The 17,130-nt window shown below is 40.1% G+C and overlaps 1 long non-coding RNA gene across 9 annotated transcripts in view; it reads left to right on the top strand.

The window, feature by feature from the left end:
• Positions 1-13,320, top strand: part of LOC121399998 — a 53,293-nt gene extending 39,973 nt beyond the window's left edge. For 7 of the 9 annotated variants that reach the window (XR_005965454.1, XR_005965450.1, XR_005965451.1 and 4 more), the window contains 3 exons: positions 2,735-2,820; positions 12,429-12,582; positions 13,175-13,320. This is a non-coding gene — a long non-coding RNA (uncharacterized LOC121399998). Of the gene's footprint in view, positions 1-1,965; positions 2,150-2,734; positions 2,821-12,428; positions 12,583-13,174 lie in introns of those variants that run through there. The other 2 variants (XR_005965456.1, XR_005965457.1) reach the window with 2 other exon arrangements.
• The last annotated feature ends 3,810 nt before the right edge of the window (positions 13,321-17,130 follow it).

Below are 17,130 nucleotides of genomic sequence, written 5' to 3'. Positions count from 1 at the left end.
AGCAGGGATATGCTGACTATTCTTTCCTTGAAAAAACAGGAGTAGCTAATAATTTCTTCTACAATGTTCCATTATGTGTCCAGATGATATAATATGCCAACCTTTCAAGTCTTCAGAACATACTATCCAGAACATAATTTCCACCCTGGTTAGTGGGTCAAGCCTTTGATCATGACATGATGTTTTGCATTTCTACCCTACTTCTTTGTGCTGCATAATTTCAGTGAATCAGTGGGCAGTCACTTAATTGCTTCTGCACAGTATTACACTGGTTATAACCCTATTAAAGGGAATGGGGGGAGGGTAGCTATGTTTTAGCAGAAGGCTTGGTTGGTAACTTGCAAAATGGCTTTTAGAGAGGATGTACAGAATGAATATGTTAGCATCAACATAGGCTTGAAATTGACCCCTACTTAAAAATCATTTAAATATTAAATAAACCCAATAGAATTATTTCCCTGCCAATAATGATTACTTATATCCTAGTTGGGATCAAGTACAATGTGCTATTTAGTTATTACAGAGAAAAAGAAAATGTGTTTCACATTTTTGGTGACATCCTTCCTGTAATTCAGAGCTTTCTGGATAACAGGTATATATATATATATATATATATATATATATATATATATATATATATATATATATATATATATATATATATATATATGTTTATATGTATTTGTAAATGTAATTCCTGAAAGCAGTGTTTATTTATCCCTTTCTGTTCTCTGGGTCAATTCTAATCCAATTTTTCTAATCAGCCAACTTGCAACATTGTTTCAGGAATCAGAGCCAGTAATTGATGTTTCCCTGAGAAGACTCAGTGAATTGGGGTTTACAACTGCGTGAAGTCCCTTGTTCAGTTTTCTCTTGATTCATTTATGGTTGCTGTTAATATTTAGACACACTGAGGCATAACTTACATTAGAAACCATTCTCATCCCATTAATTGCACGTTTTACTGCTGTTACCTTAATTACCTATTGCATACTATACATAAGTGATTGCAGATTTTACTGCATGGGACTATGAGCACTGGTAACTTTTGGTAAAAGGTAATTTACACTGTACTCTATACACTTTCCGGCTTAATGTTTGTCGTTTTCAGTTACTAATGAATAAGCCACTGAAATCAATTTGTTTAAACATAATTAAAGAATTGCTTTGTGAAATCCTGCTATGTTAAATGAATAATTAGATTTTGGAACATATAAAGATGTTTTTAATTCATAGGGATTCCTATAATGTCAGCATTTAATTATAATGCCAAAGAAAAGAGAACATTGGTATCAATTGATTAGCCATTTATTCTATCAATGAATAATAAGTAAATAGAATGGTTACAGATGGTTCCAAAAATAAGTCAGACTTATGTGAACACACATGGATCTCCTGTGGACTGAGGTCCTGTTCATGATCAAGTCCAGGAATACGTTTCCTCAAATACTTATCTATACTGAAAGGATTTTCATTTCTCAGCAACAAAGTCAAATAAGACCCAGTTTTGTCCTGAAGTCCCCCAAGTGTGTTCGTGCTAGAGCGATACATGGGTTCCAGACAAGAATGAAGAAAGAGAATATTGCTTATGGTAGGGCTGAAATTATCCTGCAGATTTGGGCCCTGTCTGGCCCTAGCCTAAGAGAGAGAGTCTTTCTGGAGAGCTGTAGTGGAGAGCCGTGAAGGCAATTGTCTACGTTTTGTGGGTGGAGAATCCCAATTAGACCCCTGATGAGTAATGGTGGCAGAGGCGTCCACAGATAATTTTCCAGGGGGGGGTATGAGGGGCCTGCATTTACGGAACGCATTTGAGGATATCATCAGAAGAACACACACTCCTGTGTGCATTCACCTCTTACGCACTGATCCGAAGAGGCTGCAGTCACACCTCCGTGCTGCCCACACTTGCTGTTGCAAACTCACCCCTCATGGCTCGGTCCTCCCTCCTTATCCCTCCCTCTTCAGCTCTTAGCCCACCTCCTTGCTCAAGGCTGACAACCCTAGCTCACAAGCTGAACACAGAGCACGGAAGGCTGAGGAAGGACGACTGAGAAGGGAGGGCTAAGGAGGGAGGACCGAGCCACTAGGGGGGAGATTGCAACAGCAAGTATGGGAAGCACAAAGGTGTGACTGCAGGCTATTCGGATCAGTGAGTAAGAGGCGAGTCTGAATACTTCTTTGTTAGGAGAGTGCACGCAGGAGCGTGCTGATGATGTCCTCAAAGGCGTTCCGTACAAGTCCAAGAATGGACCAACTGCATTTTATGTTCTTTGAAAGTAGTTGTATTTACTACACTGTTTGGGTGAAACTACATAGATATAATAAAATGCAGAGAGAAGACTGCTTTAAAACTAACTTTTTTTTTTTTTTTTTAAATTTCTTTCTTTATTTTGTTCTCACCCAAAAAAACAGAATAAAACACAGGAAGTGGGGGGAGGGGGGATACAAAAATAAAATGCGGGGAGGGGTATAGGTTGGGTAATACATTGATCATATATCCCACTATCATGTTCTATGCATTTAACAATTCATATCAACAACAGAATGTAATCAGTATTTATCCGTCATGTATAGTTTCTTTTTGCTTACTACTGCTTTATTCCCATCTTATTTTTTTCTTCTTGGTCATATGTTTCTCTAAATCTATACCATGGGGTTCATATCTTCCAATAAGTTATACTATTACTGTGATATATGTACGTTAACTCCTCTAACTGTCTTATTTTTTCTACAGATCTCATCCATTCGTTGAAAGATGGAGGTTCCTTGGATTTCCAGTGTTTTGGGATAAGTCATTTGGCTATTTGAATTAAATAAAAGGTAAGTGGATCATCTAGTATCATATGGTTCTACAAATTTAAGTTTAATAACAATGTTGCCTGATCTTCTATCCGTATGTTAACTGATGTGATTATTACACTAACTTTTCTACACTAACTAACTTTAATGTCACCGTCTCCTGTCTGCCTTGACTCTACCAATGCGAGTTTGAGCAAATCCCCACATATCAAAAAAGCTAATTACTGATTAGTTGCTTTGAGTTTTCTCCTAATATATATTAGTGGCCACTCATAGATGGCACTCATTCACTTTTGCATCCCCTAGGACTGTGCTGTACAAACAACAAACTATGCCCTTTTCAATATGACAGTACAGAAATTATGAATAATAAACTGTCTGCATTTTCCTTTAATAATTGCCACTGCATGACAGCCTGATAAAGAGGCGTGCTCGAAGAAGCAGTAATTGCACCTTTAATGTGTATATTTTTAAAATGTGTGAACAGTAGCAGAGATTATCTGCTGCTCCTAAAATCTGTAACATTTGGTCTTTATTGAACCTGGAAACATGAACTAAATATTCTATGATTATGGGTGATGGGTTGTTGCTACAATAGCCATTTACATTTTTAATCAAGATGGTGAATAAATGGGGGAATGTAATAAAAGTCGCAAAGAGCAAAACAATTAGCACAAAGTCTCATTTCACAATGTAATATTCTTCCTTAAACTGTTATTACATTGCAAATTTTAATTGCGCATTTCGAATTTTAATTGCGCATTGCCCACTTTTAAGAAGTGCTTGAAGGTGTCGTAATCTTTTGGCGCAAACATAACAACTTTTTCAGTAAGATGTTTTATTACTGCGCACTGGCACTAACTAACCTTCTCTCATTCTGTCGGAATTGGTCGCTAAACAGTTTCTGGGTTCGCAAAAGCTATATTAAATTCGCTCAAAGGCAAACTTGTTCGCACAGAGGCATTATTTTTCGCATTGCGAATGCTACCGACTTTTATTACATTCCCCCAAAAGACTGTACAAAATCAAGCATGTTAAAGCATGTTAAGAGTGTGTATAATGACAAGTTTAAAATTTGGTTATAGTAAGTATTTACTGCTTAAAAGTAAACATTTGATCTGATGTTATGGATCTGATGCATGGAGCAAAATTTGCACCCGTTATTGCCATATTAATGCATTTGAAGGTGACATCAGTGCAAATTGACACAAACTCCATCCCTTTCTCCCAGAGGTACATGGAATACAAAATAGCACTTCCATGAGACAATTGATGTAGAGTTTGTTTTTCTGATCATCATTAAGAAACATAGACACTGCTTGAATATGTTATATCCAAACTCCTTTCAATATTGGGCCGGGGGCCCGCACCCCCTCTGGGCCCCCCGGCAGCTCACGCGCCACTGAGTTCTTTGGCCGTTTCTGGGCGTACAGAGGGGGCGGGGCCCGGCTGCACGTCCCGCGCCAGGGCCCGCACCCCTCTAGTTACATTACTGCTCCTTTCCATTAGTGATGGGCAAACAAATTTGGCAGGCATGGATTTGCGGCAAATTTTTGCGTTTCGCTGCCAGTGAATAAATTCGGGAAAGTGCAGTAAAAATTTGCTGGGGAAAAATCCGTCTAAATTGTAGTACTTCAAAAATAATTTGACTCCAATTGACTTCAAATTTTTCACTGTTTCTCTGATTTTTTGACGAATCGAAACGCCACAGATTCGCCAATCCCTACTTTCCATACGTTTTGTGTGTCTGTTTTATTCTTTGTCTTTTTCTATGGCATTGGGGGTGAATTAGCCTGGCACGGCACTGCAAGCCTGGCAGGAAAAGTGTTTGCTATGGACCCTCCTACACGCAAATTCTGCCCTAACAGTGTCATATTTCACTTTCTAGACTACCCTACATTCCCACTCCCTTCCTTTGGGGACAAAGTTTCAACAATATCCAATACCAAGTGGGCATGAACTTTTAATTCTCCAACTGACTACCAGTCACAGTCCTTTACATTACTTTGAGGGTGATATAAAAAGAGAGCTGAAATAGTAAGGAAGGAAAAAAATTTGGCATGAACAAACATGAAGGGGGACTGGAGAAAAAGGCAGGTAATGTGTTTCAAGAAAAGCATTAGAATCTAGATTATAAATTATTATACAATTTTTTAAGACCGCCACAGTTATACATTTTAACTTGCCTGCCGGGGTGTCAGTTTGACTTAAAAGCCCTCTGGTCTAAAACCAGTATAAGCCGTGCACAAACTTTATCTACAGTCTTTTCACCCCTAGCGATCATACGCTGATATACAGAGAGTTCCCTGAGTTACATACTCCCAACTTACATACAAATCATACTTACAAACAGAGGCTACTACAGTAATGTACTGTGGTTTGCTTGGCCTTTATTAGCAGTTAGCTTTAATACACCACCTTCCCCAATCCCCTCTGACATGTGTTGTCTACTGCAGAGCACAGAAACGTAAAAAAAAACATATTCACAGAAAGGTAAAAATAAATACTATCTACAAACATCTGTCTTGTTGCATTTAATACAGTAAGTTAATGTATATGTTTCAACTTCCATACAAATACAACTTAAGAACAAACCTACAGACCCTATCTCATACGGAACCCGGGGACTGCCTGTACATAAATTACGAGGGAGGTCGGAATTTATGCAAATACCAAGGGCGTCCCCCCTATCGCCACACTTTCCTATGCAGACTTGTCAAATTCAAAGCAGTCACTCCTCACTGATAAGCGAAAGCAATACTTCTCTCCATCCCAATGCACTGCCATCTCATTCGCCGATCGCTGGGCATCAAGCAATTTATAGCTTGTGGTGACTTAAATAGAATACAAAATACTGGGTATAAAAGGTCCAGAGTCAATGTAGCATCATTCAGCACAATAGCTGCTAGGATAAAACAATTTAAAAAATCGGCTTTGATTTCATAAATGGCCTGTAATTTTTTCTTGCTTAGCACATGGTAAAACCTTGCATTGGCTATGGGAATACTTTCATTATATGCGAGGCCAGGAGTATTCTGTTATCAGCCTTGCTATTTCTTGATGAAAATCAGAACATCATCTCTAAAAGTAGTCATTATTTAGGCAGGATAGTCCCCAACTGCAGACCCCAAAATGGATGTGAATTTTGTAGAAAGTATGAAGAATTTAGGGTGGATCAGGGCAAGTCATGTTGTGCCTTGCTGCACTAGGAGAAAAAAAACCTGTCAATTGGACTCAAAATTGCATTTGCAATCCTAACCCCTTATATTTTGTTATTTATTGACAGAATTTACCAAATTACCTTGACTTGTAGTTTTACAGACACAGGCATGGTACACTACCTCAGTTTGCTGTTCTGCAGTGAGACTTAACCAGTATAAAACTGAATGAATTATATACATATATCCCCTATCCACAGATAGGTATTATTTCCACATCATCTAGGTCTCTTCTTCTGCTCTGCTGGGCTGCGTTATGTCCCTTGATTTGGCGTCTGCCTCTTCTGTCTCTTTCTCTAATTTCTAATTTATTTATTTTTTTCAGGTACATTCAATAGAGTAGTAAGGCCACCCAGATCAGAACAGCTAAAATAAACAGCTTGGCAAGACTTCATCCAAAGCGATGGCCTTAAATCATGTAGAAAATTGTTTTTTGGTGTATGAATATGTTTTGTAAGATACTCGTTTTGAAAAATTCAGCAGCCTCTGGGTATGTTCTGTTACAGAGATACACTGAAATAATCATGAGGTAGAGCAAAGTAGAAGAATGCATATGGTTAAGGAAACATTCAGCAGCCTGTGACTCTGCTGTGTGTATACTAGGAATTGTAGTTCAACAAAAACAAAAAATATATCTAGTATCTAAGAATTCTATTGAAATGTTTCTCTATTCCTTTATCTAAAATACATTTTCTTGAAAGATCCATTATGATACAAGCCTTTTTTTTTTTAATATAGCTTTAATATATATATGGAATGTATTCCATGTATCCAACCACAAGGGGTTTCATTTGTTTTGATCCTTTAGAAGTCTCAAAAATCCATGAAGACATCTATACAGTATATTAAATAATTTACATTTTCATCCCATCAAAATGAATTTTATGCCAGCAGACTTGAATGCATCTTTAAAAATGGCTGCCATGCTTTAGGCATTTATGATGGTTGTGCTCTATAGATAAACTTGGAGGATAGCAAAGATGAGTGTGCACGTGCTAAGATTTCTAAACTGCCCTTTTAAAACAGGGTTCAGATTAATTTGTTCCCTGCTGTTTTGTTACCCATGACATACTGCTTTGTAGGTGTTATTTTTAGAGCTAAGGCCTGATTGTAGTTTTTTGATCAGTAGTAGGCTTGGGCGAATTTGACCAGTTTTGTTTCACCAAAAATTTGCCACATGGACCTCTATGGGTGAAACAAGGCGAAAAAATTTGCCATTCCCTAATCAGTAGTAGAACCACATATAATGATGTAAAAGTTAATATTTTTAAGGGGGTTATTTATCAAAGGACAAGTTTGTGAGGTTTTTCTATACCTCGGATAAACTCTCTGCGTGAAACTCAATTGAATGCAATCGGGGGGAAAACTTGAATACTCAAATTGATCAATGTTATATTTTATGTTATAAAAAAAACCACAGTGACAAAAAAAAACACCAAAATTATGCAAGCAAAAAACATATTCAAGTGGTTCAAGGGACCTCTGCCATTGACTTCTACATGACATTGTCAGGTTTTAGCTGGAATTGTTTTAGATTCTGGCTTTTCACAAAAATTTCAATTTTTTTAGTTTTTAGTGAAGCTACGCTCAAAAAACTCAAATTTTTCCGAAAAAACACAACTCAACCTTTATTAAAGGAGAACTAAACCCCCCCAGAGCCAAAAGTCCCCACTGGCCCCCCTCTGCTGTCCCCCGCCTCCCTCTTTCACAGGGTTACCCCAGAATTGTGTCCCCTCTTGAAAAGTGCACATGCAGTACAGAACAGCAGAGCACAGAGGCGTTATGTTTGTCAGCCTCAGTTTCTTCATTAAAGGAGAATTGAACCTGTAGTTTAAAAAAACCCTCCCCCCCTACCCTGGGTAGACCCCCTCGCTCCTCCCCCCAGCTTACCTGCCCCCACCCCTTCATGCAGATTCTGGCCTCTGAGTTCACGGCAGCCATCCACTTCTTCTCCGGTAATCTTTGTGTATTGATGGCATTTTTGGTGCATACACAGTTGGAGTAAATTTCCTGTCCTGAACCACATGCATGCGACTAAATTGTCTTTACTTTCAGCGCATGCGCAATGGTTCGGGAACAAAATTTTACTCCAACTGCGCATGCGCCAAAAAAAAGACCAAAAAAAGAAGATGGCGCCCGTGAACTTCTGTGGCCAGAATCTGCATGGAGGGGTAAGTAAAAAATTAGCGGCATTTCCCGGGGGTGCAGGTAGGCTGCGGGGGAGGAGGGAGGGGGGTCTACCCAGGGTAGGGTTTTTTTAAACTACTGGTTGAATTCTCCTTTAAGATAGCGCCAACATGTCCATATATTGAGCATGTACAGTTGGAGCCGGAAAGCTCCATAAATTACCGAAAGGCAAGAAGAGGATCCGGAAGAAGCCGAGGCTCGCCAACATCAGTGCTGGGCCAGCCCGGGATGGCACCCCAGGCAGCCTGGGCAATCCAAGCGCCCAGCAATCGAGTGCGCAGAAAAACGTGCACATATGCGTGCATGAGAGACTGCGAGCGCATGCGCAACAACCACCCTGCTTGGCAAAAAAAAGATTTGGCGCATAAAGGAGGACAGCGCACACCAGGCAGAGCGGCAATCGGGGACCGGACTAGGGGGTAGGAGAGGCAGATAAAGTGCGTGCCTGGTGCCCCTCCGGCTTTGCGCCCTAGGCACGTGCCTACTCTGCCTACCCCTAGTTCCGGCCCTGGCCAACATGGCGCCTCTGTGCTCCACTGTGCTGTTCTGCATATGTGGTCAGTATTTCTAGAGGGGACACAATTCTGGGGTAACACTGTGCAGAGGGAGGCAGGGAGGGGAGCCAGCGGGACTCTTGTTTGTGGGGGTTTAGTTCTTCCTTAAATAACCCCCTTAGTGTCGACTTATTAAACTGTAGCAAATTGAATGTACACTTGCTAGATTTGGTAGACTGAACGTTAAAGGATGCATAACACTTAAGGGCTTATTTATCAAAAATGTAATTTGTGAGGATTGTGAGCCTTTTTCTACTTTGAATAAATTCACAATTTATAAAAACTCAAATGTTTGCTTATTTATGAAAAAAACCAAATGTAAAAAACTTGATTGAATAAAATCGTGAAAAACCTAGAATACCTTGAATTCTTAGCGTTTATAAGATTAAAAACCTTGAATTTGTGAGTTTACAAACTGGAAAATCTTGAATAAAAAAATGGCTTGAATTTCGCCATTGACTTTTACATGACCTTGCCAACTTTTGGATGGCGATTTTTTTACATTCGAGTTTCGTGTTTCTTTTGCTTAATAAATAGCAGACATTCGAGTTTTTAAAAATGTAATGAATTTGTGAGTTCTTGTGCACAACAATTTGAATCGTGACAAAAATTCAAATTTGAAGCTTGATACATGACGCCCTTATAGGATCTCTAAATTCTTTCATATACAGTACTAGTCATTTGTTCCATATGCATATAATAATTATTATTTTATTATTATTAACATGTATTTATATAGCGCCAACATATTGCGTATAATTTTGACTTTCAAAAAGGCATTAAAGGCAGGTATTAAAACACAACAAATTAAACAATAGAAGGGTGGCCATGTCAGTGCTTGAAAATCTAAATTTAACATCCATATTCTCTTTCAGAATCTGTACTCTTTTAAGTGATGGACCTCCCAGTCCTGGTGGGGCAGGGGCAAATACCACTGTTGCTCATTAATAAAGAAAGATTCTTATTATATTATTATATAATAATATTAATATTTATTTTATGTAAGGAACATTATTTATAAATGCATTTATGGCCTTTCATTTCATGAAGTTACTGGCCTTTTAAGAGATGTCTCAGCTTGGCAGCCAACTTACCTTGATAATTACTTTAAACTGTTGGCAACTATTATCCTTCTTATCTGTCTATGGCCTGGAGTGTTTGCTCCTTGGGAGAAATGGAAATGGCTTGCCAAGAAAGCAATTGAAAATCAAAGTATCAAGACATTGCTTCCTATTTAAAATAAACAACAAAAGAAAAATGGTTTTTAAAACAAGCTTAAACAGTGTTATGTGGTTTTCTATTTCTAAATAGCGCCAGCTAGCATAACATTACATGTTTTGAATTAGTTATGGTCCGGCTTGCATTGCATTCATTGACTTCTTATCTCTCTCTTACTCAGCAGTTTCATTCTATTTAGCCCCTGCTTGTTAAAATGCTGTAATAAATGAAGCGGGATGCAGCACACAGTCCTCACAACCAATTCTTAGCCTTACATTCAAAGGTCTCCAGTAGGTATAAGTGCCATTCTTAAAATCCTTACTAAATCAGGCAAGTAGAAAATGTGATTTCAAGTAAGCCCCCAAGAGACCCAGTATTGCACTTACAAAATAGATAATTATATGGTTCAATATATTTTTTCTAGTAGAACTTATCTCTCCTTATATGTTACAATAGACAAAGTCTTGACTCACACGGAAAATATATAATTGTAGAATTTAGAAAGAGCTCTCATGTTTGCTCCACATGTCTGTGTTATCAGTGAAAAGTGTACTATCTGCAACAGGAGATGCCCTCTAATATCAGCAGTGCTGCTTAGCAATGAGCTGCTGTTATATATTATATCACCCTCCTTACCATTACTCTCAGCAGGACCTAGGTAAACTTTCTATTATTATATATAGAGAGAGAGAGAGACTTAATTAGATATATATATATCTAATTAATGCGAACATGTGAGGAGGTAATGAGAGAAGAGTTCAGTAGCAGGTCAGTGGAGGAGCGTAGCAAGTAGTGGAGGAGCGCGGCAGTGTTCATTATGGACTGGAGAGTTGACAGTCTCTGGAGGGGAAGGCCAATTAAAAGTTACAGTAGTCTAGATGTTATATGACGAGAGAGTGAATAAGAATTTTGGCAGCATCTTGGGTGATAGATGATCGTATTTTGGATATGTTCTTTAGGTTTAAGTGACATGATTTACTAAGTGACTGGATATGAGGAGTGAATGACAGGGCAGAATGTAGGATAACCCCAAAGCACCGGGCCTGGGGAGATGGAGTGATAGTGGAATTGTTAACTATGATGGATACTTCCGGGATGTTACTGGTGTTAGTTGGAGGGAAGGGAACCATTTCCATTTTACAGAGCTTTAATTTAAGGTAGTGTTGCGACATCCAAGAAGAGATAGCGGACAGGCAAGAGGAGACTCAAATTAGGAGTTCTGGGTTGAGATCAGGAGAGGAGAGATATCCGATCTGAGTGTCATCAGCATAGAGGTGGTAGTTGAAACCATATGAGTTGGTTAGCTGCCGAGGGAGGAAGTATAGAGGGAGCATAATAAGGAGCCCAGGACAGAGCCTTGAGGAACCCCGACAGAAAGAGGAAGGGGAGAAGATGCTACTCATTGTAGGAGACACTGAACAAATGATAAGAGAGGTAAGAAGAGAACCAGGGCTGTGTCATGAAGGCCAAGTGAGCGAAGGGTCTGGAGAAGAAGAGGATGGTCCACAGTGTCAAATGCAGCGGAGAGATCAAGCAGCATTAGTAGTGAGAAGTGATTGTTGGCTTCAGCTGTTAAAAGGTCATTAGTTAGTAGGGTTAGGGCAGTTTCAGTGGAGTGTTGTTGCTTAAAACCAGATTGTAGGGGGTCCAGCAGGTTATTGTCAGAGAGGAATGAGGTTAGTCGGTTGTAGACTAGGTGCTCAAGTAGTTTAGAGATGAAAGGTTTAGAAAGTTTGATGGAAGTTTAGGGGGGTTGAGTAGTGTAATGTCACTTCTGACAAATTTTTTTGAAGTGCTCATAATATCTTGAGCAGAGACAGATGGGCATGGAGGGAGTAAGAAGGTGGAGAAAAGTTGTGGCATTTTTTTAGAAAGGGAGTTAATGAGTGAAGTGAAGTATGTTTGTTTGGCTTGGGAAAGGCTGGTGTTATAGGAGCGTAGATGTATACAGTATATGTATACAGTATATATATATATATATATATATATATATATATAGCAAGTCCAAAAACTGGAGCACACTCTTCAATTAAGGCAACTGCCCAGGTGCTGGTTAAATTACTAGCTTGTACATATCTCCACAAAAACCGCACACATAGGACTTGTTAGTGCAAAAAATGAAAAATGTTTTATTCCGACGTTTCGGTTCACATACTGGAACCTTCCTCAGGTGGGGTACACTGTGCATAGCAAACAATACTGAATTTAAACACATAAATGGCGCCAAACAATCAACATGTGACATCATTACAACGTCAGTGAGTCATAGTGGGAGTGTATAAATAGATCTATCCGTGGGGGCTACTTTCCCTTTAATGTGCAATAAAGGACCACCTAGTGCAGTGTAGGTGAGCCGTGCTTGAGTGTATATAGATCCATTTTTGCATAATGAGTGTCGTGCTTGTGATCGCTGCCTATATAAAGTGTTTAACAAAGTGATTCTCATGTGCAGGACAACCTCTCGTTACCTTTCTTAGTGAGCCGCCAATTGAGCATGGAGGAGGGAACGCCTGTGTCGCCCAGAGGAATCGGCATCGCCCAACATAGAATGCACATAGGCTCGACCCGAACTTCAACCGCACCATTCATCTTGATCATTGATCCAGGTAAGTAATGCTTCAGATATAGAACTTGCGCTCTACTGTCAGTCGCACATCCGCCATCATGGAAATCGGCGTCGCTTATTAGCTGTCAGCGACGTTCTCCCATCCGTACCTCTCTGCCCCTTTTCTCGGCCCGGAACACGCTGCTTCGGCGATCGGAGCATCAAGGGAGGTGATCCTCCTCCCCCAACACCGATCCTCAATGTCAGGCTCACCGGGAGGGCACTGTACCTTAGCCATAGGCAATGATTCTTTTCAACAGGATCGCATTTCGAGACCTTACCTCAGGTGACCAAGTAGGTAGTAGGTAACCACCTGTATAGTTACGCCCAAACTTCATTCGGGGAGCCCAGCACCCTGGGTTAGCCGCGTTCCTCATTGGCCGCCCTTCTCTCTCTCCTCCTCCATTGTGGTATACCCTGATTGTCTGTATAAGTGCAAACATATTAAAAGTGATTTAAAAACAAGAGAACCCTTTAGATCACAGCAGCCAATACATTATATAGTTAATAATATTACTACGTGGGCTCAAGTTGCTGAACTTTTGTGCAACTTTGTTGAGTCCAAAATGTTACAATATCTCCTTTTGTTTCAGATCCATTTGCGAGGAAGCAGTCCACAGTCATCGCAAGACTCCTCTACCCTCACTGCTCCAGCCACGGAACCACCGACAGACGGCCATATCAACACAGTCCATCAAAAGGCAGAAAAACAAAAGCAGAAAAAACAAAACAAAGACACAAAAACGTCACCACGGAAAAACACAAAGGGGACAGACCAACCCCACCTCACACAAAAAATAAAAAATAAAGTTCAAAAAATCAAAACGAGTAAGAAATCTCTTCTTTCATAGCCGCATGGTAGTCTCCTCTGGTGGTGATCTTCCTCTAAGTATAGTCAGGATATTAAGAGTTCAGTATATATCCTATTCAAAGAGCCACTTCAGTTTTTTCTCTAAAAAAATGGGGACATTGGTAGGATTTCATTTAGGCCTTTTGGAGACACTGTATCAAGCGTATATATCCACATACTCTCCTTTCTTAATAACAATAAATTCCTATTGCCACCTCTCTTTGGAGACGGCACATGATCTATGATCATGTGTCTAAACTGTGGTAATGTATGATGCATCTTTAGCCAATGTCTCGGTACTGGTTGTTCCGTCTTTCCTGTTGCCAGAGCGCTACGTATAGCGCTCCGGTGATTAGCCATTCTCTCCCGGTATGTTGTAGTTGCCTTCCCTACATAGTAAAGTCCACAAGGGCACCAGGCCATATATACAATGTGATCTGAGGTACACGTGACTCTGTGTTGTATTTTGTACCTCTTCCCAGTTCTGGGGTGTGCAAAGTGAGTTCCTTGAGTCATACCCCCACAAGTCAAACAGGAAGCACATTTAAAACACCCTGTCTTGAGAGGACGGTCCAACCATGTGGTTTTAGGTGCTTTTGTTAGATTTTTAACCACCAATATATCGCTTAAATTTCGTCCTCTTCTGTAAGCCATCATCGGCGCTTTCTTCCCATAGAAAGGTAAGTCTGTCTCTGTATTGATTATATCCCACCTATCTCGTAGTGCCCTTCTCACATTTGGGCAAACATCCGTCCATTGTGTTACAAAGATAGGATCTGCCTCTCTCTTTTGGCTGGTCACTTTCTGTTGTAATAAGTCCTCTTGTGTATGTGCCAAAGCCCTCTGTAATTGTTCATTGATCAAGGACTCAGTGTATCCCCTAGAGGCAAACTGGGTTGAAAGTATAGTGAGTTGTTTCTCCGCTGTTTCCCGGTTGGAGTTATTCCTGATGACCCTGAGAAATTGGGAGTATAAGACCCCCCGGGACATGTGGGATGGATGATATGAATGAGCCTGTATTAGGCTATTTCTGTCAGAGGACTTCCTAAACAATGTGGTACCCAACCTATTGTCTTGCCTATAAATACTCACATCCAGGTAGTCAATTGTCTGCTTGTCATAGGTACAAGTCACCCTAATGGGAGAGTTTAGGGTGTTTAAAGAGTCGTGAAACGCTTTCAGTTCATCCTCTGTGTCCTGCCATAACATAAACAAATCGTCAATATAACGTTTGTAGAATAGTATCCTTTCGCCTCCCTTTGGTAGTAAGTATTGTTCCTCATACATTTGCATAAACAAATTGGCGAAAGAGGGGGCTACATTTGACCCCATTGCGGTCCCTGAGATCTGTAGGTAGAACGCATCATTGAAGGTAAAGTAATTGTGCGAAAGTACTAAATCCAATAGGTTTATTAAAAATTCAACTGGGGGGGGGACCTTGATGGTATTTCTGGAGGATGTCTCTGCACACTGCCAACCCATCTGCATGTGGGATGACAGTGTACAGACTGGAAACGTCCATTGTCACTAGGAAACACTCATCCGGTACTACAACTTCTTTAAGTAAGTTTAACAAATGAGTAGTGTCCTTGATATACGACCTCATGCTTTGAACGTGAGGTTGCAAGAAAGAGTCCAGATACTGTGCTACTGGTTGAAAGAGAGAGCCTAAGGCCGATATAATAGGGCGCCCAGGGGGAGAGGTCATGGATTTATGAATTTTAGGGAGAGAATAGATGAAAGGAATCTTAGGATAGGGGGTGATGAGGAAGTTGCTCGTGTTCTGATCGATCCAGCCGATAAACCCACTCTGATCAGAGCATCCAACTTGGATTTATATGTGGTGGTAGGGTCACTGGTTAGGGGAGAATACGTATTCTCGTCTGTTAACTGTGATTGGAGCTCTTGTATGTAGTACTCTTTGTCCAATAAAACAATTGCTCCCCCCTTATCGGCCTGCCTTATGATAAGTTCCTTATCCTCTTGTAATGTTTTGAGGGCCTCTCTCTCCATGGAAGTTAAATTAGAGAAATACTTCCCTTTATTTTGGTGTATATCCCTTGAATCATTCGCTAGCAAGTGAGTGAAGATAGAAATAGCTGGGGCTGTGTTTGGAGGTTCAAAGACACTCTTTGCTCTGAACGGGGTGAGATTAGTGGAGATCTTATCTTTATAGTAGTCACGAAGTTTTAATTGGCGTTTGAACCTATGGATGTCCTTATGGACATCAAATGGTTTAGAACTATTTGTAGGGACAAATTTCAAACCTCTATTTAGTAGAGTTTTTTCTCCCAATGACAACATATGTTGTGACAGGTTGACTACTATATCTTGTATCTCCCCCTCCTGGGTGGTTTGCCGGCAACAATTTTCTCTTCTTTTCCTGTTTTTTTTTGCCGCCCCTCCTCCTCCCCCTTCCCCTCCTTCCGCCCCCGTGGGTGTGGTGACTAGTATGGGAGACTCCCCTAAAAAAGGCTGAGAGGAATTAGTGGCTGGGAAACCTGAGTCTGAATCTGTCGAGTCCCCCGAGCTGTCTACTGTCAAAAGATTAGTTGGTTTAAATCTACGTGTGGGTCTCCTTCTATTATTATCTGGTAACCCCAGTAACCACCTGTAGACTCGTTTATGTCGATAGTCCTCCTTAACTGTTGTCAATTTCTTTTCCTTAAAGGATATCAATTCCTGTTTGTATTTAGCTAGGTTGGTTTCTATATTTTTCATCCAATCGACAGATTTGTCCTGTGTGATGGGCAATAGGTGCAGTGACTCAAAATTATGAATTTCTTCCTGTGTAGACTTTAGATCCTGACCCACAAATTCTACCACCAGAAGTACTAGATCTGAGGAACATTTATTCAGAATTTTGCACCATTTGCTGCAAAATTCCGCATTCGATCGTCCAAGTGTGGGTATATTCCGGACCCTGAACCCCCTAGGTAAAAGCTTCTGTCTATGATAATTGGACAAATACGTCCCGTGTAGGAACAAATCAATCTCCCTTTTCTTTAAGTTTAGCAAATTATGATATAAATCCCGGGGGGTCCTACCAGGGGTCTCAGTGTTGGGAAGTTCTCCAAATAATATTCTTTCCGCATCGTCAGCCGAAAAGGTATGTTCTCCAGTGGTGTCTACATCAATAGCCGTGCTGGTATATTCCATTCTTTGATCCAAACGTCATAGGATGAACTCAAAACAACAAAAAAAAAAACATGCAATGATTAATTAGAGCTGCTGGGTTCGCTAGACTTCTGTGTCCCACATTTAAATATCTAATTGGTATATCATTCAAAACTTGTTTATAAAAAACGACAAGGTGCTGCCAGAACCAGAGGAGGAAAATCTTTGGTGATCCCCAAGATTTCCCTACCTCGCATATTCAGCAAGTCCAAAAACTGGAGCACACTCTTCAATTAAGGCAACTGCCCAGGTGCTGGTTAAATTACTAGCTTGTACATATCTCCACAAAAACCGCACACATAGGACTTGTTAGTGCAAAAAATGAAAAAATGTTTTATTCCGACGTTTCGGTTCACATACTGGAACCTTCCTCAGGTGGGGTACACTGTGCATAGCAAACAATACTGAATTTAAACACATAAATGGCGCCAAACAATCAACATGTGACATCATTACAACGTCAGTGAGTCATAGTGGGAGTGTATAAATAGATCTATCCGTGGGGGATATATCTATATATAT

The sequence above is a fragment of the Xenopus laevis genome, chromosome 2L (genome assembly GCF_017654675.1).
Source record: "Xenopus laevis strain J_2021 chromosome 2L, Xenopus_laevis_v10.1, whole genome shotgun sequence".
Lineage (NCBI taxonomy): Eukaryota > Metazoa > Chordata > Amphibia > Anura > Pipidae > Xenopus > Xenopus laevis.
This window is presented reverse-complemented; position numbering and strand designations above follow the sequence as displayed.